Source organism: Musa acuminata, chromosome BXJ3-1 (assembly GCF_036884655.1).
Source record: "Musa acuminata AAA Group cultivar baxijiao chromosome BXJ3-1, Cavendish_Baxijiao_AAA, whole genome shotgun sequence".
Lineage (NCBI taxonomy): Eukaryota > Viridiplantae > Streptophyta > Magnoliopsida > Zingiberales > Musaceae > Musa > Musa acuminata.
The window spans coordinates 37310992-37338535 of NC_088349.1; the positions used below are offsets into that span (position 1 = coordinate 37310992).

Sequence of the window (27544 nt, forward strand, 5' to 3'; positions counted from 1 at the left end):
GATGTCACCGGTGACCTGAGGGCATGGTATGCTTGGTCGAGTCCCTCGAGGGTATATCATCAAATCAGACTCATCTTGTAACGAAGGTGTTGACTTAACCGAGCATCATGGTTGGTCGAGTCCCTCGAGGCCATGGTGATTCGGAGGCCGAACAGGACGGGAATCACAAGGAGTTGTGATCGGCAAGAGTTGCCTACCTTTTAGGCTTAGTGTGATTGGTCGAGTCCCTCGAGGTTACACTAAGACGCTGATTGGATCCTGATCCCCACTAGAAGTCTGCCGGAGACTTCCGTTTCACGTGCTGAGGGTGTCGCGTGACTCGATAGTAAAATAGTGGGAGCATATTAAGATAGAAGTCCATATCTTGATAGTTTATTTCTTGCAAAATCTGCATGTTATTCATTTCTGCTACATCTTTATTTTCAGAAAATGTCACTTTCAAATCCCTTGCGTGGCATACTTGATGTCAACCGCCTCACTGGTCCAAATTATACGGATTGGCTCCGTAACTTGAGAATTGTTCTCACAGCGGAGAAAATCATGTACATCCTTGATACAGTGATGCCTACGCCCGAAGAAGGGGCAAACGAGGATGAGAACGCTCGCTACGTGAAGTACATTGATGACTCCACTCTTGCTCAGTGCTATATGTTGGGCTCTATGACTCCTGAGTTACAAAGACAACATGAAAATATGGATGTCAGATCCATTCTCCTACATGTCCGTAAATTGTTTGAGGAACAGGGAAGGACTCAACGATATGAGATATCCAAGAGCCTTTTCCGCGCTAGGATGACTGAGGGGACACCGGTTCAGAACCATGTCCTAAAGATGATTAAGTGGATAGAGAAACTCACAGGTCTAGGAATGGTCCTAGAGGATAACTTGTGTGTGGACATTGTGCTTCAATCCCTACCAGATTCCTTTTCACAGTTCATAATGAATTTTAATATGAACAAGCTTGAGGTGACTCTCTGAGCTCCTCAATATGTTGAGGGAGGTAGAGAGTACTATTAAGAAAGAGAAGCCAGTTCTCTACACAGGTGAGACCAGAAAGAAAAGGAAAGCAGAAAGGTCCCTTAGGAAGGGAAAGGGCAAAGGCAAACAAGGTAAAGCAAAGGTTGCTAAGAAAGACCCAACAAAGGACAAAGGCCAGTGCTTCCACTGTGGTAAAGACAGGCACTGGAAGAGAAACTGCAAAGAGTACCTTGCAGAAAGGGCGAAACAAAAGCTTGATGAAGCTTTAGGTACATTCATGATCAGTCTCCATTTGTTAGAATCTTATGATAACACATGGGTATTGGATACCGGTAGTGCTTATCATATATACAATTCGTTGCAGGTTCTAGCAAGGCCTAGGAGACTTGAGAGAGGCGAGATGGACCTCAAGATGGGTAATGGAGCAAAAGTTGCTGTAGTAGCTGTTGGCGAGGTCGCCTTACATCTGCCTAGTGGAGCTTTTAATGCATTAGATGCATGTTATTTTGTTCCTTCTATTATCAAAAACATTATCTCCATTTCATGTTTAACAATTAGTGGATATAAATTTGTTTTTGAGAACAATGGTTGTTCAATATTATTAGATGATAAGATCATCACGAAAGGAACATTGCATAATGGTTTATTTATGTTAGACACTACTCCATATATCATGAATGTAAATGTGTCTAAGAGGAAACGAGATGAAGTGAACAGTGCATACCTGTGGCATTGTAGGCTAGGTCACATCCATGAAAGAAGGATTCAAAAGTTACTAAATGATGGATATCTAGATCCATTCGACTATATGTCTTATGCAACTTGTGAGCCTTGCATTCGTGGAAAATTGACAAACTCTCCATTTAGTGGAACTGGAGAGAGAGCCACTGAGTTGTTGGAACTCATACATAGTGATGTATGTGGACCCATGTCAACTCATGCCATTGGAGGTTACTCCTACTTCATTACATTTACTGATGATTTCTCAAGGTATGGATATGTGTACTTAATGAAGTACAAGTCCGAGGCCTTTGAGAAATTCAGAGAGTATAAGAATGAGGTGGAGAACCAGACTGGAAAGAGTATCAAAACTCTTCGATCAGATCGAGGAGGTGAGTACTTAAGTACAGAGTTTACTCAGTTCCTCAAGGACCATGGAATATTATCCCAATGGACACCTCCTTACACACCTCAGCTCAATGGTGTCTCTGAAAGGAGAAATCGTACGTTATTAGATATGGTACGGTCCATGATGAGTTTCGCTGACCTACCCATCTCATTCTGGGGATATGCCTTAGAAACCGCAGCTTACCTTCTGAACAGAGTTCCAACTAAGTCGGTAGTGTCTACACCATATGAGATATGGAAAGGGAAGAAGCCTGATCTTAAGGTTGTTAAGATTTGGGGCTGCCCTGCCCACGTTAAAAGACACAACCCCGATAAGTTAGAATCAAGGACAGAGCGATGCATATTTGTGGGATACCCCAAGGAAACTTGTGGGTATTACTTCTATCATCCCGAGGACAAAAAGGTCTTTGTAGCTAAGAGAGCAGTGTTCCTTGAGAAGGAACACATTCTTGGCGGAGACAGTGGGAGAATGATAGAGTTGAGCGAAGTTAGAGAACCAAGCTCAAGCACCACTCTACAGCCCGAGTCTGTTCAGGAACCTAATACACAAGTTTCAACTTTACGCAGGTCTGATAGAGTATCCCATCATCCTGAGAGATATGTGGGACATATTAGAGCAGAGGATGTAGAGGATATTGATCCTCAGACCTACGAGGAGGCTATTATGAGTATAGACTCCAGGAAGTGGCAAGAAGCCATGAATTCTGAGATGGATTCTATGTACTCCAATAAGGTTTGGAACCTAGTTGATGCGCCCGAAGGTATTGTACCCATCGGTTGCAAGTGGATCTTTAAGAAAAAGATCGGAGTAGATGGAAAGGTAGAGACTTATAAAATAAGGCTAGTGGCTAAAGGGTATCGTCAAAGGCAAGGTGTTGACTACGACGAAACTTTCTCACCCGTAGCAATGCTAAAATCCATCAAAATTCTATTGCCTATTGCAGCACACTATGATTATGAGATCTGGCAGATGGATGTGAAAACCGCATTCCTCAACGGGAACCTCGAGGAGGAGGTGTATATGATGCAACCTGAGGGATTCGTGTCCAAGAACTGCCCAGATAAGGTGTGTAGGTTGCTTAGATCCATTTATGGACTAAAGCAAGCTTCCCGAAGTTGGAACATAAGATTTGATGAGGCAATCAGATCTTATGACTTCGTTAAGAACGAAGATGAGCCTTGTGTGTACAGGAAGGTAAGTGGGAGCGCTATCACCTTTTTGGTGTTATATGTGGATGACATCCTCATCATTGGGAATGATGTAAGAATGTTATCCACTGTAAAGACTTGGTTATCTAAACACTTCTCCATAAAGGACTTAGGGGAAGCATCTTATATCTTGGGGATTAGAATCTATAGAGATAGATCCAAGAGGATGCTTGGCTTGTCCCAATCTAGGTACATAGAAACCATTGTCAAAAGGTTTGGCATGGAAAATTCCAAAGGGCAAATATGAATATAATACCTTATGCCTCAGCAATAGGGTCTATCATGTATGCCATGCTATTTACTAGGCCTGATATAGCGCATGCTCTGAGTGTCACGAGCAGGTATCAGGCGGATCCAGGCTTGGAGCACTGGAAAGCAGTAAAGTGTATCCTTAAGTACTTGAGAAGGACTAAGGATCTTTTACTAGTATATGGAGGTAATAGCCTTAAGGTTGAAGGCTTCACTAACTCAAGTTTTCAGTCTGATGTCGATGATAGCAAGTCGAATTCAGGGTATGTGTACACCTTGAATGGAGGAGCAGTGTGCTGGAAGAGTTCCAAGCAAGATACCACTGCTGACTCGACCACAGAGGCGGAGTACATTGCTGCATCAGATGCAGCGAAGGAGGGAGTCTGGGTGAAGAAGTTCATTACAGATTTGGGAGTCGTGCCAGGTAGCGAGGAGCGGATCTCCTTATATTGCGATAATAACGGGGCGATTACTCAAATAAGGGAACCCGGGTCTCATCAGAAGTGTTCTGAGGAGGTTCCAACTTATCAGAGAGATCGTAACCCGAGGATATGTAGCAGTGGAAAGAGTTCCATCCGAAGATAACATTGCAGATCCACTGACAAAGCCGTTGTCTCATTTTGTCTTTGAGCGTCACAGGAGTCTGATGGGGATCAGACACATAGGTGATTGGCTTTAGGTCAAGTGGGAGATTGCTAGTCATAGGTGCCCAGCAAGCCAATCACGTGAGTGATGGCACATGTGACTTGATACAGAATCTTTTTGCTTATTATATTTTGGCGTATATCACTTTATAACTATTGCATAAATGCATATATATATTGTGATGTCCTTGGATTTGTGCAATGGGAATCAGATCGTGATGAGATCACGATAATGAGATCGATTCACCTTTAAACACATATCCTAAATAATCCCGGTCATAGGTTACTCGAGAAGGACATCGTGATAACCGGATAGACTGGTGTGCTGTATACCCGTCCATATGATGGATGCAGCTGGTCTCATAGCTGCTCGTGTAGGGACACTAGGGATACAGTACAGGTGCTCATAGGAGAATGAGTTCACTGATTGATCCGCTTACGGAATGCTGGATGGTTGATGATGCCTTATTGTCAGACAGCGATTCCGTAGTCCTAGTGGTGTATCTGGTCCTTAGACTTGAGACACCAAGGATGTCCTGTATGAGTGCTCCACTCTTTGATACCAGACTTATAGGTTTGGCTGTCCCTAGATCTAGTACAACTGGTCATTGGGAGTGGTAGTCGACCTTACGAGGGCTATTGAGTGTCAATAGAGGATCATCCACTCTCGGCGTCATGAGAGGAATATTCCATGTGTTCTTGCTCAGACAAATCCCTGGCCAGGGTCATTCGGGTTGAGAGAGAAAGAGTTCTCCGGGAGAATCCGATTAGAGTGAGACTCGAGTAGAAACCGTATGGGTCTGACAGCACCATGCTCGATATATGATCTCTGGGATATTAGATGGATGAGGGACTATAGGTACATGGTAACTGAGGACAGACAGGTCCAATGGATTGGATTCCCCTGTATCGTTTGGGGACTATGGCGTAGTGGCCTAGTACGTCCGTAGTCGATGAGTCGAGTGAATTATTACAAAGATAATAATTCACTGAGTTAGAAGGAGTTCTGACAGGTATGACTCACGGCCAGCTCGATATTGGGCCTAGAGGGTCACACACATATGGTAGGCATTGCGATGAGTAGAGGTTCGGATATGAGATATCCGACGGAGCCCTTATCTTATTGGATGCAGATCCAATACCCACTAGGGAAGGACCCATTAGGGTTTTGACACGGGATCTCTATAAATAGGAGGGATTCACAGCCTCATAGGCTAGAGTCTTTGCTTGCCTTTCCTATTCTCCTCTCCCTCTCCACCTCAGAGTAGGCCTGGAGTTTTGAGGAGCGTCGTCGCAACCCTGCTGTGTGGATCACCGCTAGAGAGGAGGACGCTTGACCTCCTTCACCCTCTCCTAAGGATCTGCAAGGAAACAGGGATATACGATCTCCCTAGGTAACACAATCTCTATACGCAGTTTTGTGTTTTACGGATTTTTGCGCACCAATCTTCGCACGACGACGAACATTTTTTTGGGAATCGGGGATTTTGTTTTTCTTGTTCTTCCGCTGCGCATATGATGTCGCCCCCCAATGATTTCCCAACACTCATCTCCTCGATCTGATCGAAGAGTCTTGATACTCTTTCCAGTCTGGTTCTCTACTACATTCTTATACTCTTTGAATTTCTCAAAGGCCTCACACTTATACTTCATTAATTATACATATCCATACCTTGAGAAATCATCAGTGAAGGTAATGAAGTAGGAGTAACCACCAATGGCATCAATTGACATGGGTCCATATACATCACTATATATGAGTTCCAACAACTCAGTGCCTCTTTCTCCAATTCCACTAAATAGAGAGTTGGTCAATTTTCCACGAAGGCAAGGCTCGCATATTGCATATGACTCATAGTCGAATGGATCTAGATATCCATCCTTTAGCAACTTTTGAACCTTCCCTCATGGATGTGACCTAGCCTACAATGCCATAGGTATCCACTATTCACCTCATCTTGTTTCCTCTTAGACACACTTACATTCATGATATGTGGAGTAGTGTCTAGCATAAATAAACCATTATGCAATGTTTCTTTCGTGATGATCTCATCATCTAATAATATCGAACAACCATTGTTCTAAAAAACTAATTTATATCCACTAACTATCAAACATGAAATGGAGATAATGTTTTTGATAATAGAAGAAATAAAATAACATGCATCTAATGCAATAATAGCTCCACCAGGCAGATGTAGGGCGACCTCGCCAATAGCTACTATAGCAACTTTTGCTCCATTGCCCATCTTGAGGTTCATCTCGCCTCTCTCCAGTCTCTTGGGCCTTGCCAGAACCTGCAATGAATTGCATATAAGATAAGCACTATCGATATCCAATACCCATATGTTATCATAAGAGTCTAACAAATGGAGACTGATCATGAATGTACCTAAAGCTTCTATTTCGCCGTCTCTACAAGGTACTATTTATAATTCCTCTTCCAGTGCCTATCTTTGTCATAGTGGAAGCACTGGCCTTTGTCCTTTGTTGAGTCTTTCTTAGCAACCTTTGCTTTACCTGATCTACCCTTGCCATTGCCCTTCTTAAGGGACTTTTCTGCTTTCCTTTTCTTTTTTGTCTCACCAGTGTAGAGAATTGGCTTCTCCTTTTTTATAGTGCTCTCTACCTCCCTCAACATATTGAGGAGCTCTAAGAGAGTAATCTCATGCTTGTTCATATTAAAATTAATTATGAACTGTGAAAAGGAATCTGGTAAGGACTGAAGCACAATGCCCACACACAAGTTATCCTCTAGGACCATTCCTAGACCTGTGAGTTTCTCTATCCACTCAATCATCTTTAGGACATAGTTCTGAACCAGTATCCCCACAGTCATCCTAGCGCCGAAGAGGCTCTTGGATATCTCATATCGCTGAGTCCTTCCATGTTCCTCAAATAATTTGTGGACATGTAGGAGAATGGATCTGGTATCCATCTTTTCATATTGTCTCTATAACTCGGGAGTTATAGAGTCTAACATGTAACACTAAGCAAGAGTGGAGTCATCAATATACTTTACGTAGCAAGCGATTTCATCCTCGCTTGCCTATTTCTCGGGCGTAGGCATCACTGTATCAAGGACATATGCGATTTTCTCTACTGTGAGAATAATTCTCAAGTTGCAGAGCCAATCTGTATAATTTGGACCAGTAAGGTGGTTGACATCAAGTATGTCACGTAAGGGATTTGAAAGCGACATTTTCTAAAAATAAAGATGCCGCAGAAATGAATAATATACAGATTTTGTAAGAAATAAAAAATCAAGATATGGACTTTTATCTTAATATGCTCCCACTATTTTACTGGCAAGTCACGCGACACCCTCAGCATGTGAAACAAAATTCTCCGGCAAGCTTCTAGTGGGGATCAGGATCCAATCAGCATCTTAGTGTAACCTCGAGGGACTCGACCAATCACACTAAGCCCAAAAGGTAGGCAACTATTGCCGATCACAACTCCTTGTGATTCCCGTCCTATTCGGCCTCCGAATCACCATGGTCTCGAGGGACTCGACCAACCAAGATGCTCGGTTAAGTCAACACCATCGTTACAAGATAAGTCTGATTCGATGATATACCCTCGAGGGACTTGACCAAGTATACCATGTCCTCAGGTCACCGGTGACATCTCTATGTCGTAGTCAAGATAGCGAATCGCGATATAGGTGAGCCTCGAGGGACTCGACCAACTCAACCTACACCGGGAATCGGTCCTTATAACGATGGAAGGCCACGTGGGTCAATCTAATTACCTCACGTTTACCGACTTAATATTATCGAGAGAGGGGTTTCTATGATTTGGTTTCCTAATATGATATGTCACACATATACATATTTAATATATATCTACATCGCATGTAAATATATATACATATCTAATATGTGTATAAGCAATCACACCAGATGATCATGGACCACAACCTAATGTGATCAGGCCCGAGCCAATAGGCCTAATCACTTACATCAAGATCTATGTGTGCAACGGTGCATCTCCATGCCCTGTGATCGTCCATCTCATCCTTGTCGGTTCCGTCGACATCTTGATACATCTCCATGCATTGTGATCATTTGTCTCGTGGGTCCCGCTATCGCATCCACGCTCCCACTATGCCTCCTTGTATGATTACATCTTAATCATAAACACGCAGGCCTGACAATAAATGAGAAATATAATGGAGGCTCATAGACCTCAATAATAATAATCATAAGTACACACATCATACGGTCCATGATCATCTGTCCACACATCATACATCACATGTATAAATCATCATCATATAGGACTACTAGATAATAATAAAAATAATAATTAATTAAACTATTTAATTAATTAATATTTTCTGAAATAAGGGATATGTAGAGAATTTTAGAATTTTGAGGGGTATTTTCATAATTTAGACAAAGGACAGAAACTGAAATTTCTTAAATTCCCAAGGGTAAAACTATCTTTGGCCCAAGACTGCCCCAATCCCTCTCTTCTCCTTGCTTGGTGCGGGCGCCGCCACCCTTGTCGGCGGTAGCCCTCTGCTGCGGGGAACGGGGGCGCTGCCCCTGCCTACGGGCGGTGTGCTCGCTAGCGGCTCTGCTCGCGAGAAGGGGCCTCTACCCACGGGGGCTGCTCCCGCAGCCGCCACCCGTGCAGGCAATTGCTCCGTGAGCGAGCGCTGCTGCGGGCGTTGTGCCCACAGGCAGCGCTTGCGGGTGCCACCGTCTACGTGCCATAGGCGGCTCTGCCTATGGGTGGCCGGCAGCTGACGGTTGCAACCGCGTGCATCAGCAGTTGCTACGTAGGTGGCCGAGCGCCGCCCTTGCGGCCACCGCTGTAGGCGGCCTGCCTACACGAAGATGGCAGCAAGCAGGTAGCCATCTTCGAGCGTAGCAAGGGCAGCAATAGTTGCTGGCCTTCCTCGCCCAATGCGTTAACAATTTTGACATCAAAAGCATTACACAAACATTCAAAACCAATTTTCTCACGAACAACTTGGCTCTGATACCATTGTTGGAAAATCTTAGGACGACATCACATGCGCAGTGGAAGAACAAAAACAAAATCCCCTATTCTCAAAGAGATGTTCGTTGTCGTGCGAAGATTGAAAAATCCACGAAACTTAAAACTGCATATATAGTAGATTGTGTTACCTAGAGAGATCGTATACCTCTGAATCATTGCAGATCTCTAGGAGAGGGTGAAGGAAGTCAAGCGTCCTCCTCTCTAGCGGTGATCCACACAATAGGGCTGCGACTAGGCTCCTCAAAACTCCAGGCTTGCTTTGAGGTGGAGAGGGGGAGGAGAATATGAGAGGCAAGCAAAGACTCTAGCCTATGAATAACTGAATCCCTCCTATTTATAGAGGTCCCCTGTCAAACCCTAATGGATCCTCCCATATTGGGTATTGGATCTGCATCCAATTATTCAAGCCTCTTAGATTAGTGGATCTCTATCCAATAATCTCTTATGGGCTCTTATTGAATCTCATCCATAGGATCCAATAATTCAAGGGCTTATTAGATATCCAATAAGTCAGGGGCTCTGGCGGATATCTCATATCCGGACCTCTACTCATCGTAATACCTACCATATGTGTGTGACCCTCTAGGCCCAATATTGAGCTGGCCGTGAGCTATACTTATCAGAACTTCTTCTCGCTCATTGAATTATTATCTCTATAATAATTCACTCGACTCATCGACTACGAACGTACTAAGCCACTACGTCGTAGTCCCCAGACGATACATGTGAATCCAATCCATTAGACCTGTCTGTCCTCAGTTACCGTATAACTATAGTCTCTCATCCATCTGAATATCCCAGAGACCATATACCGGGTATGATTTTGTCAAACCCATACGGTTTCTACTCGAGTCTCGTTCTAATCAGATTCTCCCGAAGAACTCTTTTTCTCTCAATCTGAATGACCCTGGCCAGGGATTTGCATAAGCAAGAACACATGGAATATTCCTTTCATGACGCTGAGAGTGGGTGATCTTCTATCGACACTCACTAGCCCTCGTAAGGTCGATTGTCACTCCCAATGACCGGTTGTACTAGATCTGAGACATCCAAACCTATAAGTCTGGTATCAAAGAATGGAGCACTCATACAGGACATCTTGGTGTTTTAAGTCCAAAGACTAGATACACCATTAGGACTACAAAATCGTTGTCTGACAATAAGGCATTATCAACCATCCAGCATTCCGTAAGCGGATCAATCAATGAACTTATTTTCCAATGAGCACCTGTATTGTATCCCTAGTGTCCCCACATGAGCAGCTATAAGTCTAGCTACATCTATCATATGGATGGCTATACAGTACACTAATATATCTAGTTATCTCGATGTCTCTCTCGAGTAACCTATAACCGAGATTATTTAGGATCTGTGTTTAAAGATGAATTGATCTTATTATCGTGATCTCATCACGATCCGATTCCCATTTCACAGATCCAAGGACATCACAATATATACATGCATATATGCAATAATCAATATAAAATGATAAATGTCAAAAATATAATAATCAAAAAAATTTCGTGTCAAGTCACACGTGTCATCATTGACGTGATTGGCTTACTAGGCACCTATGACTAGCACATGCATCACACAAGACTGACCTAGCCCAGGCCAATGGACTAGTCATGTGCGTCGCATGTGACCGCCCATGATGGTTGGGCTGGGCTAGCCTACGGGCCAAGGCCTGACCTTTGGGTTGTATTAGGCTTACGGGCTGCTAGTGGGTTGTGGCCTAACCTATGGGTTGGGCCTGTGAGCAATTTCAATCCAATTCATATCAAATTTCATACAACAACATATATTCACTAACAACTATATAAACAAAAAAAAATAATAACCCATTAAAAGATAAATTGTAAGATAAGTTTTAATACAAGGAAATAACCTTCTAAATTCAAATAAAAATTAAATTTTTAACACATGTATAATTTTAAAATATTCTAGTAAAATAAATTTTAAATAATTCAAAATAGTACATTTTAATTTGAATTTTCAGATCAAAGAATATAAAAAATTTTAAATAATATATTTTAATTTAACAAAAATCTTAATCCAAATAAGATTAAAGGCAAGTTGTAATGCCAAGAAATATAATATATTTAATACATGAAATATGTAAAATTTAAATTATTTAAATCTAAAATTAAATAAACTAAAGAATATTATAAAAACTTCAGTTAATAGACTTTAATGCAATAATAAAAATTTTGATATTTAAAGAATTGATAAATATTTTTCAAACTACAAAATATTCAATATTTAAAGAATCAAAATAAAAACTAAAACTTTTATTTTCAAGAAAGGTACAGAAACCTACTCATCGTCAATAGGGTGTAATTCCTCGTTCCTACCGTTGCTAGGTTTGGCTAAGTGAGAAACAAAAGGGAGAAATCCCTCCCCTTAAATAGGAGGAGGTGAGTCTCCATTAAAGAAAATTTATTTTATTTTCATATTTATTTAATATAAATTATTTCTATTTAATATACTAATATGATATCACCCTACTTGGAATATTTAATAGTTATTTCCTAATTCGTATTAACAAATAAGGAAATAGATTAATATTTCCTAAATTACAATGGAAAGTAAGGAAAAAAATTAATTACTAACTTAATTATTTGATTTGATTACATTTCTCCCCTCCTATAAAAAAATTGGTTCCCAAATTTAGCTCACCTTAATAGAATAGATGAAGATACTGCTCTTGCATATCTTCTTCTCTTTCCCTCGTTGCCTCTTGGTCTGGGTGTTGCCAACAAATATTTACCAAAGGTATAATTTTATTCCTTAGAATATATTCTTTCCTTTCCAAGATCTGGGTTGGTCGTTCTCCAAAAGTAGCATCATCTCTTAGTTGTAGAGGTTGGTAAGATATGACATGTGATGGATCCCTGATATATCTTCGAAGTATACACACATGAAATACATCATGGATATTAGCCAAAGCTGGGGGCAATGCCAATCTATACGCCAAAGACCCGATCTTTTATAAGATCTCAAATGGGCCAATGAATCTTGGGGCTAACTTCCCCTTTTGACCAAACCTCATAACTCCCTTGGTTGGCGACACTTTTAAGAAGACGTGCTCACCAACTTCGAACTCTAGATCTCTTCGCCTTCGATCTGTATAACTTTTCTGATGACTTTGAGCTGTTAATAATCTTTGACGTATAATTCGAACATTATCAATATCTTTTTGAATTAATTGAGGTCCTAAAAGCTTCCGTTCTCCTATCTCATCCCAATATATAGGTGATCTACACTTTCTTCCATAAAGGGCTTCAAATGGAGCCATCTGTATGCTAGAATGGTAACTATTATTATAAAAAATCTCAATTAGGCATAAGTGCATATCCTAACTCCCACCAAAATCCAAAGTACATACTCTTAAGAGATCTTCAAGAGTTTGTATTCTCCTTTTAAATTAGCCATCAGTTTGGGGGTGAAAAGTTGTATTAAACTTTAACTATATGCCCAAAGATTTTTGTAAACTTCCCCAAAACTTAGAGGTGAACCTTAGATCTCTATCTGAGATAATGCTAATTGACACCCGAATAATTTCCTTAATATATAAGCTTGCTAGTTTATCCAATGAATACTTCTTATTAAAAGGGAGGAAGTGAGCAGATTTAGTAAGTTTGTCTACTACTACCTAAATTCTGTCATATCCTTTCGCAGTCTTGGGTAATCCTGTTACAAAATCCATAATGACTTGCTCCCACTTCCATTCAGGAATCGAAATCCTAAGCAATTTCCCCATAGGTACTCGATGTTCTATCTTCACTTGTTGGAATATCAAACATTTAGAAACAAATTCTACTATATCTCTCTTCAAACCACGGCACCAATAGTTTTGACGTAAATCTCGATACATCTTAGTAGTCCCGGGATGGATATTAAATTTTGATCTATGTGCCTCCTCCAATAATTAAATCTTTACTAGATGACTTTCGGAAACACAAAGTCGATTGTAGAATGTAATAGAACCATCTTCGGCTTGGAGGAATTTGGGTCTAAATCCTTGAGCTATCTCCTTAATTATCATCTAAATATATGTATCTTCCTTCTGACATTATTTAACATTTTCCACCAAATATGAATGTGCCATCAAACACGCAAGAAAACCTTTATTTGTCTCCGATAAAAGTTTAAGATTTAAGTTTGCTAACTCCATCATCATAGAATTTCTTTAAATATTCATATAGGCTATAAGACTATAGGTATTTTTGCTTAAGGCATCAGCAACTACATTAGCCTTCCCAGTATGATAGTTGATATTAAAATCATAATTCTTTAGAAAGTACAACCATCTTCTTTGTCTCATATTTAAATGTTTTTGTACGAAAATATATTTGAAACTCTTATGATCTGTGAAGATTTTAAAAGTCTGTCCATAGAGATAATGCCTCCAAATTTTCAGTGCAAAAATGATAGCTCCTAGCTCTAAGTCATAAGTAGGATAGTTCTTCTTGTGAGGCTTTAATTGCCTAGATGCATAAGCAAGGAATCACTAAGATAGGAGCATCGGTTAATTTCTTCTTCAATTCCTAAAAACTTTGTTGACATTTATCATCCCATATGAACTTTTTTGTTGACATTTATCATCCCATATGAACTTTATTTTTTTTTGTGTGATCAATGGTGCTGCTATTTTTGAAGTCTTCTACAAATCTTCTATAGTATCCGACCAAACCCAAGAAGATTTTTATTATTTTAAACATTATTATATCATTTTTATGTATGATTTATAAATTATGTCAGATTTTAATGTGATATAGAACATTACATTTGATTTATACATCATAACATTATATGTATGTTGTACATATTAACATCCATTACATAATAATTGTTATTCACTATGTTCACAATATACCATATAGCTTGTGTTTGAGATCAGATCTTAGAAGTTCAGATCTTTTAAGTTGTTCTCCATTGTTTAAGTTTTTTTAATGACATCTTTTATGAATCTGCTAACCAAATTATTCACTTCTGTTTGTGCTTCAGTTTTCTTTCAAAAAAAGAATAAGAGATTTGCCATAAAGACTTCACAAAGAAAGTGTTTTATAATCTCTCTCTCTACAAAAGAATTGAGCACTCTATAAAGTTAAATGGACTAACAAAATTTTGCTGCTCAAGAGATCAAATAACCAGGAAAACACAAAACAGAGAGAAGACCAGTACTGGGTGGAGTGCACCATCAAATAAAGTAGTATCCACCTCATCCCTACTTAGAGAGAAACATAGATTCAAGTCATCCCAATTGCCTCCAACAATCTTCTGCTGCTACATGGAGTTTGGTGTCAAAATGAGGTGGCTTGAGTTCAAGAATTGACAAATGACTCAACAATGTGATGTCAGGAGGCACAACCAGACCAAACAATGGTGTTCATGCTGATGTGTCTCATATGAGGGTGTAATTAGAGAACAACTGCATCAGGTTGTGAAGAGCTTCAGGATAAAATTTCCTAGCAAACAAGTAGCAAGGTCTCTTCATTCCATTCCACAAACAAGGTTTCACAGTCACCACTTTCTGCAAAATAAATAAATAAATACATGATTGATATAAACAAAAAAGAACCCAATACTACTGCTGAGGTTGGTCTTTGATTATAAAAAACTGGAAGGACAGTTAAATAGCAGATTTGGTGTACTCAAGTTTGAGCGATTAGTTTCTCTTCCAGATTGTGTTGTATAATTGTTAGCTGAAAACAGATAGCAGCAAAGATTTTGTGACGATAAATACAAGTCAAACATGGAAAGAAAATGAAATTCTTCTAGTATTAGTTATGATTCGGCATGAACTAATCATATTTGTTACGGTCGATGGCATTAAACAATTATTTAATAGCTTCAACAGTAACATTATTCGGAACACTGCATAATCGATCACTTTGAACAATTATCCGATATTCCAACATAGTATACATGCTTGCCACGATTTGTAACCCATTGTTGTTATTATTTTTAAGCATGACTTAACCTTTTAGTATGCAGAATTTGCATAATGGGTAAGAGATAGTAAAGGACCAAATAATACTATCTAAACAAAAATGAAAATAGATGCTTTTGGTGCTTTGGAGTTCAATCCTCCGACTAGTGAACATGCTGAGAAAATATTTGACTTGTTTCAACAGACATGATTATTTTCTTACAAGTCATACCAGCTTCTAATTGAGTAGTTCTGTTTCATCCATCCGCATATTTTTTTATTAGCTTCTCTGAAGGCTTAGATAGTAGGTCATCAATCCCTCCATATTTGTTCTGTGCCTCACGCACGTATCATGCTACTCTATATGATTGCATAGTGTTTTAAAGGTTTTGGTTGACATAGCCATGTAGAATAAGCATTTTCTTGTAAAGTCCTACCACTTACCACTATCTACGACAAAAATACAAGAATTTTAGATGGATATCTGCAACATGTTCCAATTTCCTATTATAAGCTTCGTTCAACCTAAGCACATGAATATACTGAAGTAACTTGGAGGAAAAGAAAAACTATAGAACATGGCGGTTAGCTTGCAAAGATTAAGTTACTTTTGCCTAATCTGATGTTCTTTCGGTGATTGTGACAACTATAGAGAAAACAAATCAGGAAAAGGTGAACGAGGAAAGAATCAGCATATACGAACACAAGTTCTAAAAGATTTACCTTCTCATCATTAGTGAAATGGTAACTCTCATCAATAGACTGTCAACAAAACCCATATCAGCCAATAAGAATTTAGAGGCATCTGGACATTCTAAAGTATGAATTTTTGAAAGAGAGAATGCTTACTGAAATGTTCTTCAGGAGCTCAAAAGTGACATCTTGTGCTTGATATGCTTTTGGATGCCACTTTCCTTCAGACCAATCAACATGTATTACGGACCAATTGGCAATTCCAATAGGATCCACCATCTGCAGGATGTCGAAATGTCCTGTCTGGTTATTGATACTATTAAATTCCCAAATAAGCTATTACTCAGGAAAGCCAAAATGCAAAATGATCTAATGTACTTACATTCAATAGAGTTGGAAGATAGTGTTCATCAGCATAGCAGTTGCGACTATCAAAACCTGGCTGAGGTCAAGAAGATAGTGTTCATCAGCATAGCAGTTGTGATAGTGTTCATCAGCATAGCAGTTCCAAGAACCTACATTGTGTCATCAGAATAATATACATAGTACTTTCCACTTAAGACACAAGTCTTGGCATGCTCTACATTGTGTCATCAGAATAATAAATATTGGAAAATTGCACCAATATCCCTTGTGTCATCAGAATAATATACATAGTACTTTCCACTTAAGACACAAGTCTTGGCATGCTCCACTAGACTCTCCCACATCTTATTGGACATACCACTTCCAAGAACCTACATTGTGAAGTAAATTAGATCCACAAACAGTGGAGGTAATAAGAGACTCATTACAGCAAACAAGAAAACCAAAAACTTACATTGCGGAGTTTCTGGGGATCCCTAACAAGTCTGAGAAAGTCTTCAACTGTAAAGAGTCCATATTTATTCAACCTCTTGTGGAATGAACCATCCTTACCAATCTTTTCCAATCTCTAGACTTCAACTTTCAATTCAGGTGGATAGTGTTTCTTGTACACTATAAACATCAGAAAGAAAACTTAGGAAAATGGAGAAAAAGAAACCAAAGATAGTGCAATGCTGACCTACATTCCCCTCTGTGGTCCTTCACAGTGAAAGCTTCTCTTTTCGCTTCACGGACTCGAATACCATCACAAAAACCTGAAGCAATCTTCAGTCCAAGCCTAAATTTCCTACTCCGTATCCAACTAGAATTGTCTGGAAATGTGAGCTCTCCAAGGGTTCCTACACCTTCTTTCCATGAGACGTATAAGTCTCCAATCAAAAGAGGCCTTTTTCCTTTGCGTTCTTTCACTACATGACTGTCAAACTCTTCTTTTGTCCAATCATCATTGTCTTCATTGCTAAAATCACCCTCAAGGACTACAACTTGGCCAGTTTTGCAGACGACTCAGGTCCTGATGTGACAACATGGCCAGTGTTTGCATCAATCAACACAACATGAATTTCAGCTCCCTGTTCCCCTTCTACTTTTCCTCCAGTAAAATGGGATAAGGATAGTCTTGTCCGGAAATGAAGCTGGAGATTTCTTCAGGACCTTCAATTTGCTTCGGTGAAGACCTGCATTTCTTGAATTCAGATGGATCCTAAAAGAGTATTACATAAGTAGAAATTATTCATGTAAAGAATTTTCATAGTTGGTTAAACCATAATTTCCCACCAACTGTGAACACTGAGATAAACTTGATAAATTGGAGAACAAGAAGATTGAAGCAAAACAACAAGCCTTCTTGAATAATGCTAGTCTTTATTCATAAAGCACCTAATCCAGGAATCGAAACAAGCATAAATAGTCAAAGATGCATATTAGGGATAGGATAACTCATATGTCCTAAGTGGCAGGGCTGAGTTGCAGTACCAATTCTGAAATTTGATGATTCCAAGAATACCCTTAAAACTATTAAATCTGGAAAATTACCAAATCTACTCCTCAGAGAAATGATGCTGCAACAATGAACTTCTCATAGGCCAGAAGATGAATTGGTGAACTTCTTATAGGCTAGATGATGAATCAGTTCTTTACTATCGGTTGATAAAAATGAAGCTAATATTTCTTCAAACAATAAGCAACAAACTGAAGGAAATAATCTTTCTTAGATGTGCACATCAATTACTGGGAAACATCACAACTAACAAGCAAAGACTAACAAGATGGACTGAAATTGAATGGCTTGAATATGATAAAGCAAGTCTTAAAGTTAGGTTTGTGCGGAGTTCTATTAATTCTTGTTTGAGTTAATTATATTAATTGGCCTATTCTCAATTTACAAGGCAATATTATCACAACTTTAGAACATCTTCACAAAGCTAGATATCATTAGACATGAACTTATTTAGTTGTATTCCACTTATGAATTTTTTGTAATTGATTGGGCACTTTCTGATTATGATCTTTATCCGATTTGGTCAACTACCTTTATTACCTACTTTTATCCCTAAGGACTCCTATCTTTTATAGGAACAGTATGTGGTTAGACTTAAAACAGAAAGATGTGCAGCAAAGATCATTCTTACAGAATGCATTTTCATCAAACAAATTTGGTAACCCAGTCATAACTTACTCTTTGTTCTCCTCATGTTTCACTTCTTTCGTCATACTCCATTATTTCTGCTGTAACAGAAAAGTTTGTTCCTGTTTTCTTATAATTTATTACCTTGCAGACTTTTGCTTCATATTGCTGTTTGTGATGTAATGCACTCTTCATTTACTATAGTCTCCCCAAAGCAATCCGATAGTGACAGTGACACACAAAACAAAATCTAAAAGTCCAAGATTAAAAAGACAGCTTACTTGGTCACAAAGGGATGAAGAAACATTACCGCTTGTATAATCATAAAGATTGTATGAAAATCATAATCATAGTGTGTTTGCATGACTTTATGCAGCTTTTTTTGCTAAACCAAGCAAATGTTAATAATTTTGTTTTCCTTTTAATATAAGATACATAAAATTCTCGGTAGGAAAATAACATCAGGATAGGTATTGAGACAATTCTGTTAGACTATTGAACACTACCTTTCAAAACCCAATAGATACATTTGCACCATTTATCTCATTGAGGCCTGTCAACAACTTAATGTTATTGCCTCTATTGCAATAATTAGGTTAAATATATTGCCCCTCCCTAGCCTCCATATAGGCATGAGACTCATGCCTATATATGTCTATAGTAGCTTCTGAAAAATAGACTACAATCAGAATGACCATAAATTAAAATTCTAGCAATCAGACTCTAGGACAACAATTTAAAAATCATAATATACAGCTGTTATCTTTCTCAACCATCCTTCATTTCATTAAATTTAAACACTTGTTATGCAGCCTGCAACAAGTTCACAAGAAACTTGACATGCTTTCAGATATTTTACCGGAAAGATTGTATCAGAAAGCATGGCAACATAACTATTTGGTTATAACATCTTAGTCACTTATAATTCCATGCAGAGGAAAAAAAAAATCCAAAATAAGTTCATTCTCAAAGAATCCATCTGATTCATGATGTATGATGTCATAATATGTCTTACCTTCCACCAATTTTTGGAGGACTTAGCTTTGCTAAGGCTCGTTCAACTTCTTCACTGACCTAATGAAGCACCATACAGCATCAGATTGTCAAGTAGAAACATCAGATATTGCTCATAAATAGGGTCCATTCAGAATATAGAACTTCTAGACCAAAAAATTGAAGGTTCATAGAAGGTGAGTTATCAATTTCATAGAAAAAGATCAAGAATAACTTTTAGGGGCCATGTTTCAACATCCAACAGAATGAGAAAACAACACAATTACGGAATACAGAAACGAAGTTTTACAAATCACATCATATATCCGAAGCAATCAGACAAAAAGAAAGAGATACTTTACACTAACTTAAGAATAAAAGGATTCAAACAATGTTAAGCATTAATTATCTGACCAAACTATAGATATCCTACGGTCCAGCACATGAATCTAATATAATACCATTTATCCTAGCAAAATGAGCCTAAATTTTCCTTCTAGACTTCAATTCTTTTGTAATATTCTTAACTTTTGGAGATTTAAGATACCCCGGCCATAGAAATTATGTGGGCAAACATATGATTCCCACAAAGGATTCACAATGAAAGAAATTCTCTCCCACAAAAATTGACAACAGATCACTCGAACATCAAATTCGGTGATCCTAAATACTAGATTTTTAACAGAATACTAGCAAATTAGGTATATAAAGAAAATCACAACCAATTCGCACTGTAAACACTAAAAATCTTCACCAATCTGAGATCATGCGACTAAACCAAAATCATTAAACCAGTAAAACTGACCTTATTGTGCATAAAAATGGCAAATTCCAGTTCCAGTTAATTCTTGTCAACAAAAGATAGGATCCTAACGTAGTACTCCGTTTCGACCGATGACAAAACAATGGCATGGTTCTCATCGATGAGCTCCTCCAAGTTTCCAATGCTCATCGGCGACTCCCAGAGATCATTGAACTTGGAGCGGTCCTCCTCGTTCTTCTCCTCTAGGGAACGGAGGCATTCCTGATTGGCGGCGAACTCCTCCTCCATGAGGAGGTATTCCTTGACACGCTCAACCTTGAGGATACGTAAGTGACACTTAGATAGCGAGGTGACGGTGGGGAGCCAGGAAACAACCTAAGAACCCTTCTGCCTGCATTACTTGCGTCTGACTCGGGACGACGACGCCGCCGGCTCAAACTTTTGTCCTTTTTGTCGCCATCGTGCTTCCTATCACTTGGATGCCCCTAGTTCCCAATGCCTCCGGGGGTTCCTTGGCACATGGATCTTAGGGTTTTAAGGAATCCTACCAAGAGTGTTCAAGATCAAGAGTAAAGATTAAGGATTTGGCTTCGAAAGAGAGGCGGTAAAAAGAGAAGCCGATCTCAGTTCTTATTTGACTTCACAGTGATACAAAATTATAAATACACCCCTCTAAATATAGTTATTATCCTTGTAATTTTAAGGTACCATCCAATCACCATCTATTTAAATCTTAAGATTCTAACTTACATCAACATTGACATGAATGCTTAAAGAATCAATTTTTATTTTAAATATATTTAAGTTACATTTAACTCTTAAGATTATAATTTACATCAATCTTATCTGATAGGAATACTTTAAAAATCATTTTTATTTTAAATAAATTTTTAAGTAATATTATATATGGGATTAGGCATGACTGCAATATAAGATTAAACTAAAAAAATTATATAAAATATTCAAAAAATAAACAAGTCTTATGAATGATATAAAGAGAGATTAAACATAAAATGAATTCAACTACCCTAAATAGTTGAGGCATTACGACTTATTAGAAATACCGTGGAAGAGATAACACATGATTCCAGTTATCAGGGATGCCTTATGAAAAATTTGTATTAGAATAATAAAACACATATGTTATATTAAAATTTAATTATTTTCATTCAAATATAATATAGCCAATTATTTAGAGCAAGACTTAAATTCTTGACCTTAATCATCAAGATGTTTTTTTTTCTCTTTAATGGTTTACCACATTACTCCATTATGATAAATAAAAGTTATTTGACACTTACTATGTGGAATAATATAATTGTAATCAAAGCCAGATTTTAGAAAGGATCATATCCAAAATACATAAAATAAATAAATAAGTACACAGTTAATCTTACAAGACACAAGCAAACAAGTATAAGCAAGCAAGTATTCAGAGCATAAATACAATTAGTGTTTCTCATCATGATGAGATGGGCAAAATGACATTAAATTTTCATACTCGTTTCTGTTTCTGTTGATCACATCACATCTTTAAGAAACAGAATCAGTAAACCTATTCTTTTTATAACATTAGCTTAGCAATCTTTTGATGAAATTATGCTACTTATTTTTCAGCCATTAACAATGGACACAGAAGCAGAAAAATGAATTCTGTAACAATCAACAATGTCAAAATGGCCTATCGAATTACGTAAAACAAATAAAAGAAATAGTTTGTATCGATACTTACCAGCAAAGCAACAGCATCATCAATGGAGTGATTCAAACATAAAGAACATTCTTGATTTGTCTGAAATATGCGGCTCTAGGATCACCATCCATGCATAACATTAATCAAGTTTTAGTCACTTCGCCATGAATGGTTGTTTAAGAGATATCAGGTGATTTTGTTTATGGGGGACAAAATACAAATAGATTTTGCAGTATTTAGAAAAGAAAAAAAAGGAAGTCTCAAATAAAAGTAAACCTTATATTTCCTCAGCAATTATCTTTGTGAATATTAAGTGTTGGTTGCGGAGACGATGGATCTTTTGTTCTACATACTAAGAAAGAAATGGTTTCAGACATGTTCACGTACCTCATCAAGTCTTGGGTGAGGATGCATGATAGCAGGATGCTTAGGAAGCACATCTAACACCTCTATGTCCACAATGCACTTACCATGAATATCATCATAAAGGTCTATGCATCATCTCACCAAATCTTTCTTTCTGAACGAGGGTTTGATAAGGCAACATCACTCCTCGAAGCCACTTCTAGAAAACCAGAGCTTTGTTCCCAATGTACATGCCAAGAAAATTAATATATTATTGTGGTGCTTATCAGCTTGTGAAATATCTCTTGATAGTACTTATACACTGAGGCTAGCAATTCATACTAATATCTGATTTTTCTATTACAAATAGCATCATGAACCGGTTGACTTCTATTTCCCTGTGGTGACCTCAAAGAATTCACAGCAACCTTAAGGAATGTTTTCTGATGAAGTAATGTACTTCCTAATCTGACAAGTAAGAACAATTATGTCATCATAATTCATTGAGGTTTCAAGTATTTTTTCCCCTGTAGTTCTAATGGTGAAGCAAACTTCCCTACATGAAAACCTGGCTATCAACAAACTATACATACATCAGAATCATCTAAGAGAAAATGCAGCATAAAAACCTCCAGTTGTTTTCTTCTGTTTTTATCATCCTTCCTGAACAAGATAACAATGAGATACTATTCCTTTTACCTGTGTTGGATGCTGTCCTTGATCATCCTAGCATTTATAAAAAAGAATACTGGCTGTAGACGCTGCCATCTAGCAACTCCACTTTTGAAGTGTTTCAAAACAATTATATCTGTGTAACCTTCAACTGTAGTTATATCTGCAAATCATGCTTTCCACTCGTTAAGTCTTCCTTTTACAATTCTGGACACCACAAAATTATCCATAATTAAGATCATACCTTCAAGAGTATCTCCTCGTGGCTGAAGAAAATTCACGTGCTTCTTCTGTAATCAAAAACATCTCCTCCTAACCTTTTTATAGTTGGCTCAAAGGAAAGTCTGGTTGATGTTGATGGCTCAAACAGAGCTACCATAAGATACCCCTCCAGCATTTTGCTTCTCAGTGAATTCTTCTCAATCTTTTCCATCTCGATTGCTATTTCAAATATTCCATTCAAAATATCTGGAACAAACTATTTAGATTCACTGATATCATCAAGCTAGAACTTGTTGCCACAAGAAGCTGAAAACTTCTAAGAATCAAGTAAAGAGCACTGGCTGCCACTCATGAGTAAATCTAAAAATGGCCTCCTTCAGGGTGTCTTGTCAAAGATGATGGTTTGCATAGTAGATTGGTGGCGACAGGATGTGCTCCGACAAAGAGCAAGTTCTCAACACTGCTGGTTGAATGAGAAAAGATAGATGCTTGATGGCATCTCGATGAGCGATCGCTGGAAGTCAGCAAATCTTTCTGCATTACAGGACCTGATGGAGTGAACAAAGCCATTGCAGGTGAAGAGGCAACTAAAACAACGCAAAATCGTTTCTTCAGGTAAAGTTGAGTATAAGAAAAATTAAGTTACAAAAAGAATGTATTATACAAAAACTGTATTATAATAGAAATCAGAAGTTAATTAAAGGGGAAGAACAGAACAAACACAGATTAACTATATGCACAGAACTAATGTGAGAACTAATCAACATGAAACCAACATCATAAACAGTGTTAATTTGCCATTCATTTTGATAGTTAGAGGAGAAAGAAAAAGAATTGGTGGTAACATGAACAACAATATATATAAATGACATGCGAGAAATTCATCATTTTGGTTATGCAAATCATTTGTTTGTACAAGTAAGTTTTTCTACTGTAAGTATTAACAGGATTTGCGGTGAGTTCATGCTTGGGCCACGACAGCACGGCCAGGGGAGGGCTGCATGCTAGGGACAGTTGAAGTTGAGGCCATCATCTTTCCTTTTTTTCCCACTCTTTCTTATAACTCCAATAATACTCAAATAATCACAAGTAAAACAGTAATAGTAGATTGGCCAAGTTTGATTCATGAGAGTCAATCTGAACTGAAATATTACCTTTTTTCAAGTTTTTGCTCATGAAATTAGATTTGGATGGTCAATAGTTTGATTGATAACTTTTTGCTTATTTTTTATATTATGTCATATTCCAGTGTGATCCTCTAATCCCTCTCAAAAACTCATTGAACAAAAAATTCCAAAAAATAATTCCCTTTTTGTAGATGTAAGTTTTTGATTTCTTAATTTTATTTAAAAAGTTTAAATTGTGTTTCTATTTATTTGGGAAATTGCATGCAGATTTTTGCAATGTTGATAGTTTTTTTGTATGAGCCCTTCTAAATTCGAAATACAAATACTTAACACATATATGTTATTGTAATTAATTTCATCAACTAAATTTAATTACTACTATTAATTCTAGATGCAAAAAATTAGCAACCATGAAAAGCCTAAAATTGAAAATGATACTAGTCAAACTACAGGAAATGCAAACATGATGTTAAGACAAAAGTTATAGTTCAGAGTAAAAGCCAGTATAAACATTCAAAATAGAAATATTTGGTAATTGAATATGAAAAAGACATACCAGCATTTAGACACGATATTCAGAACCTAAAAGAATTAAACCATATGATCAAAGTGAAATAGGAAAAATAAGCTCTTTAATGCCTCTATAAAGTTGATATTTTGAACTAATGTTTAAGAAATAGTTTAGTGTATCTCTATTGCAACCCATAAGCTTCATTATTACTCAAGATATACATACAAATCTCTTCATATTATAAATAGAAGATCCAATACCTCAAAAGGTTAGCCTCAGTTACCTCTACTGTGTAAAGATCTTTGGAGACCATGTTGAGCCAATTTTCTCTGCTCCAAACATCACTCTTCATTAGCAACCAACACTCAGCACAATTATACTTGTTCTGATAAGAGAGGGATTGAAAACCTATCATTGACAAACACCAATGACAGTAGAACAGTTTGTTTATTTATATCCCCAGGATATTTTTCAAGTTTTTCACATAAACCCAATTACACTCCTATGAAATTCTTATAGTATCGAATGGAAATGAGGTAGTACACTTAATTATAACTTGGTTTCACAGAAATCATAGCCTCAGTTTTGCCTTAGCTTAAAGAAACCCATCTATTTATCTGCCACAAGCAATCTGAATGAAGAAATTATAGTGCGGGTCTGCTTCATGCATCTTATTAGTGAACTTATAAGGATATTATGTATGAATGAGTTCTTCATCCACCCTTCTTGTCTTAAAGTTCCTAAATATTATGTCGATCTATATTTAAATGAATTTTGCAACTGTTGAATACCACCAAAATTAGAAACTGGGTGCCTTGATGATGAGATGCATTAGTCAATGGTCAGTCCAAACCACTAGAAAAATGATCCTTAACAAAGAGCATTTTTAGATTTCACTAATTCATATTGCTACAGATAATTCAAATAAGCTTTCCATTTTCCCATGATCTCATTTTTCACATCAAGATTATAGGACTTCACCTCCAATAATCCTTTTCATTAAACTATAAGTCAATGTTCAGCACTCAAATGATAATGCTTAATTAATTGGCATGTTCAGCCAGAGAAATAAAGCATATGTTTGGTTCCCTTATCCATTAGCATGGGCAATGTTATACCGAGAAATAATTTGGCAAGGTTCATTGAGTTAAATTTGTTAAGACTGACTATGAGACATGGTATCCAATAGAAAAAATGGGGGCACGGTGGATTTATTAGTACAGAGTAAAATAATGTAACAATCATGAATTAGGTGCCAAAATTGAATAATCATAAATAAAAGCCAAAACTGAAAATGATACTTGTCAAACTACAGTAAATGCCAAGATAATGTAAGACAATGCAGGTTATAGTTCAGAGTAAAGGCAAGCATAAACATTTAAAAACAGCTAACTTGGTAGATGAATATGCCTGCCAAAGACATACCTGCACTCGAAGCAAAAGTGATTGTGATAGGACTGCAGACAGCATACTTAAAACCACAAAAATAAACAATCAAAACATATGATCAAAGCAAAGTAGGATAATTCATCTCTTATAAATGTACTTATAAGGAGATGAACAATTGAGAGTTCCTCTATGACCCATTGAAACACAAGATGGCACTGATTGAGAAAGGATAAAATATGAAAGCAGTTCTTAACTCGCTAGTGTTAGATCATTGGCTAAAAGCCTAAAATTGGATACTGCTGTCAAGTAACTCTTTTCTGAAAGACAAAATGCATAAGAAAATCTTATTATTTCTTGAGCTAATCTAAATGTAAAGAAGTACTGAGAGGTGAACAAGTATGAAACAATGGTGTGTGCAAGTCATCTATTTGGCACTCTGGTTGCTGAATAGATGTTATCTGGAAAATTTTGCACGACTTTTGTTTGAAAAGAAGCTGATTTTATTGCTCGTGGAATCAGAGGACAGATTTTGACTGTGTATCCACCTTTTTCACAATAAAAAGAAAAAAAATACCCATTTTCCTTGTTGCTGAAGAAGTTATCGCAGATGTTGCTGGTCTACTCTTGTTGCATCAGGTGCAGCAGCTCAGCGAAGGAGGCCTCATCGTTCCCGTAGAAGGTATCGGGCATACTCAGGAGCTCGTGAATCCTCATGGCTGTGGGATCGGAGGCATCGTCGACGATCGCCGCCGCGAGAGGAGGAGGAGGAAGAGTATCTTGAAGCCCTAGGATATGATGGGAGCTCGAGCACTCCGGTTCCTCCGGTAACTTAGTTCCGCTATTTCTCAGGGCCAGGATCTCTGGTTCCAGCAGGGACCTCACGATGGTCCAAAGCGCCCCCTGGTCGTCCCACGCCTGGTCGACCGCAACCTCCTCCGGGGGCTTGATTTTCGGCGTTTTATTGATGCCGGGACCGGCGCCGTCGCCGTACTTAGGGAGGCGGCGGATAATGCGGACCACCTCTTTCCGGTCCTGAGGCCAGGTGAGGAGGTCGGGGACGGTGCCGGGAGGTTCATCATGTGGAGCGAAGGAGATGGCGGCGACGTCGGTGGCGGTGAGGGTGGAGAGCTCATAGGCCTTCTTGAGGAAGCAGGCCCTCCTCTTCTTGAACGCGGTGCGCCGTGCCCTAGGGTCGGCGATGAACTTCACCGGCCGCTTCATCTTCGCCCGAAGAGAGACAGAGATAGAGGAGGGCACGGAGGAGGATTGACCAAGGACGGCGAAGCCAAACACGGAGAGAGGGAGAGAGATCGAAGGAGGAAGAGAAGAGAGAGCGAGAGCGGGAGTGGGATGGGGGTGGAGACTGAGGATATATGTATATATAGGCCGCGTTAAGTTCAACTGGAATCGGATCTTCTAGTGAAGCGGGTCCGAAGCATGTGCGATGCGACATCCACTCGAAACGGATCCGAAACATGTGCGATTCACG

The 27544-nt window shown here is 38.2% G+C and overlaps 2 pseudogenes; one reads left to right on the forward strand and one right to left on the reverse strand.

Annotated features, from left to right (window-relative positions):
• Positions 1-537: 537 nt before the first annotated feature.
• Positions 538-3969, forward strand: LOC135629610 (uncharacterized; annotated as a pseudogene).
• Positions 3970-16237: 12268 nt separating this feature from the next.
• LOC135629250 (calmodulin-binding protein 60 D-like) lies at positions 16238-23239 on the reverse strand (annotated as a pseudogene).
• Positions 23240-27544: the final 4305 nt, after the last annotated feature.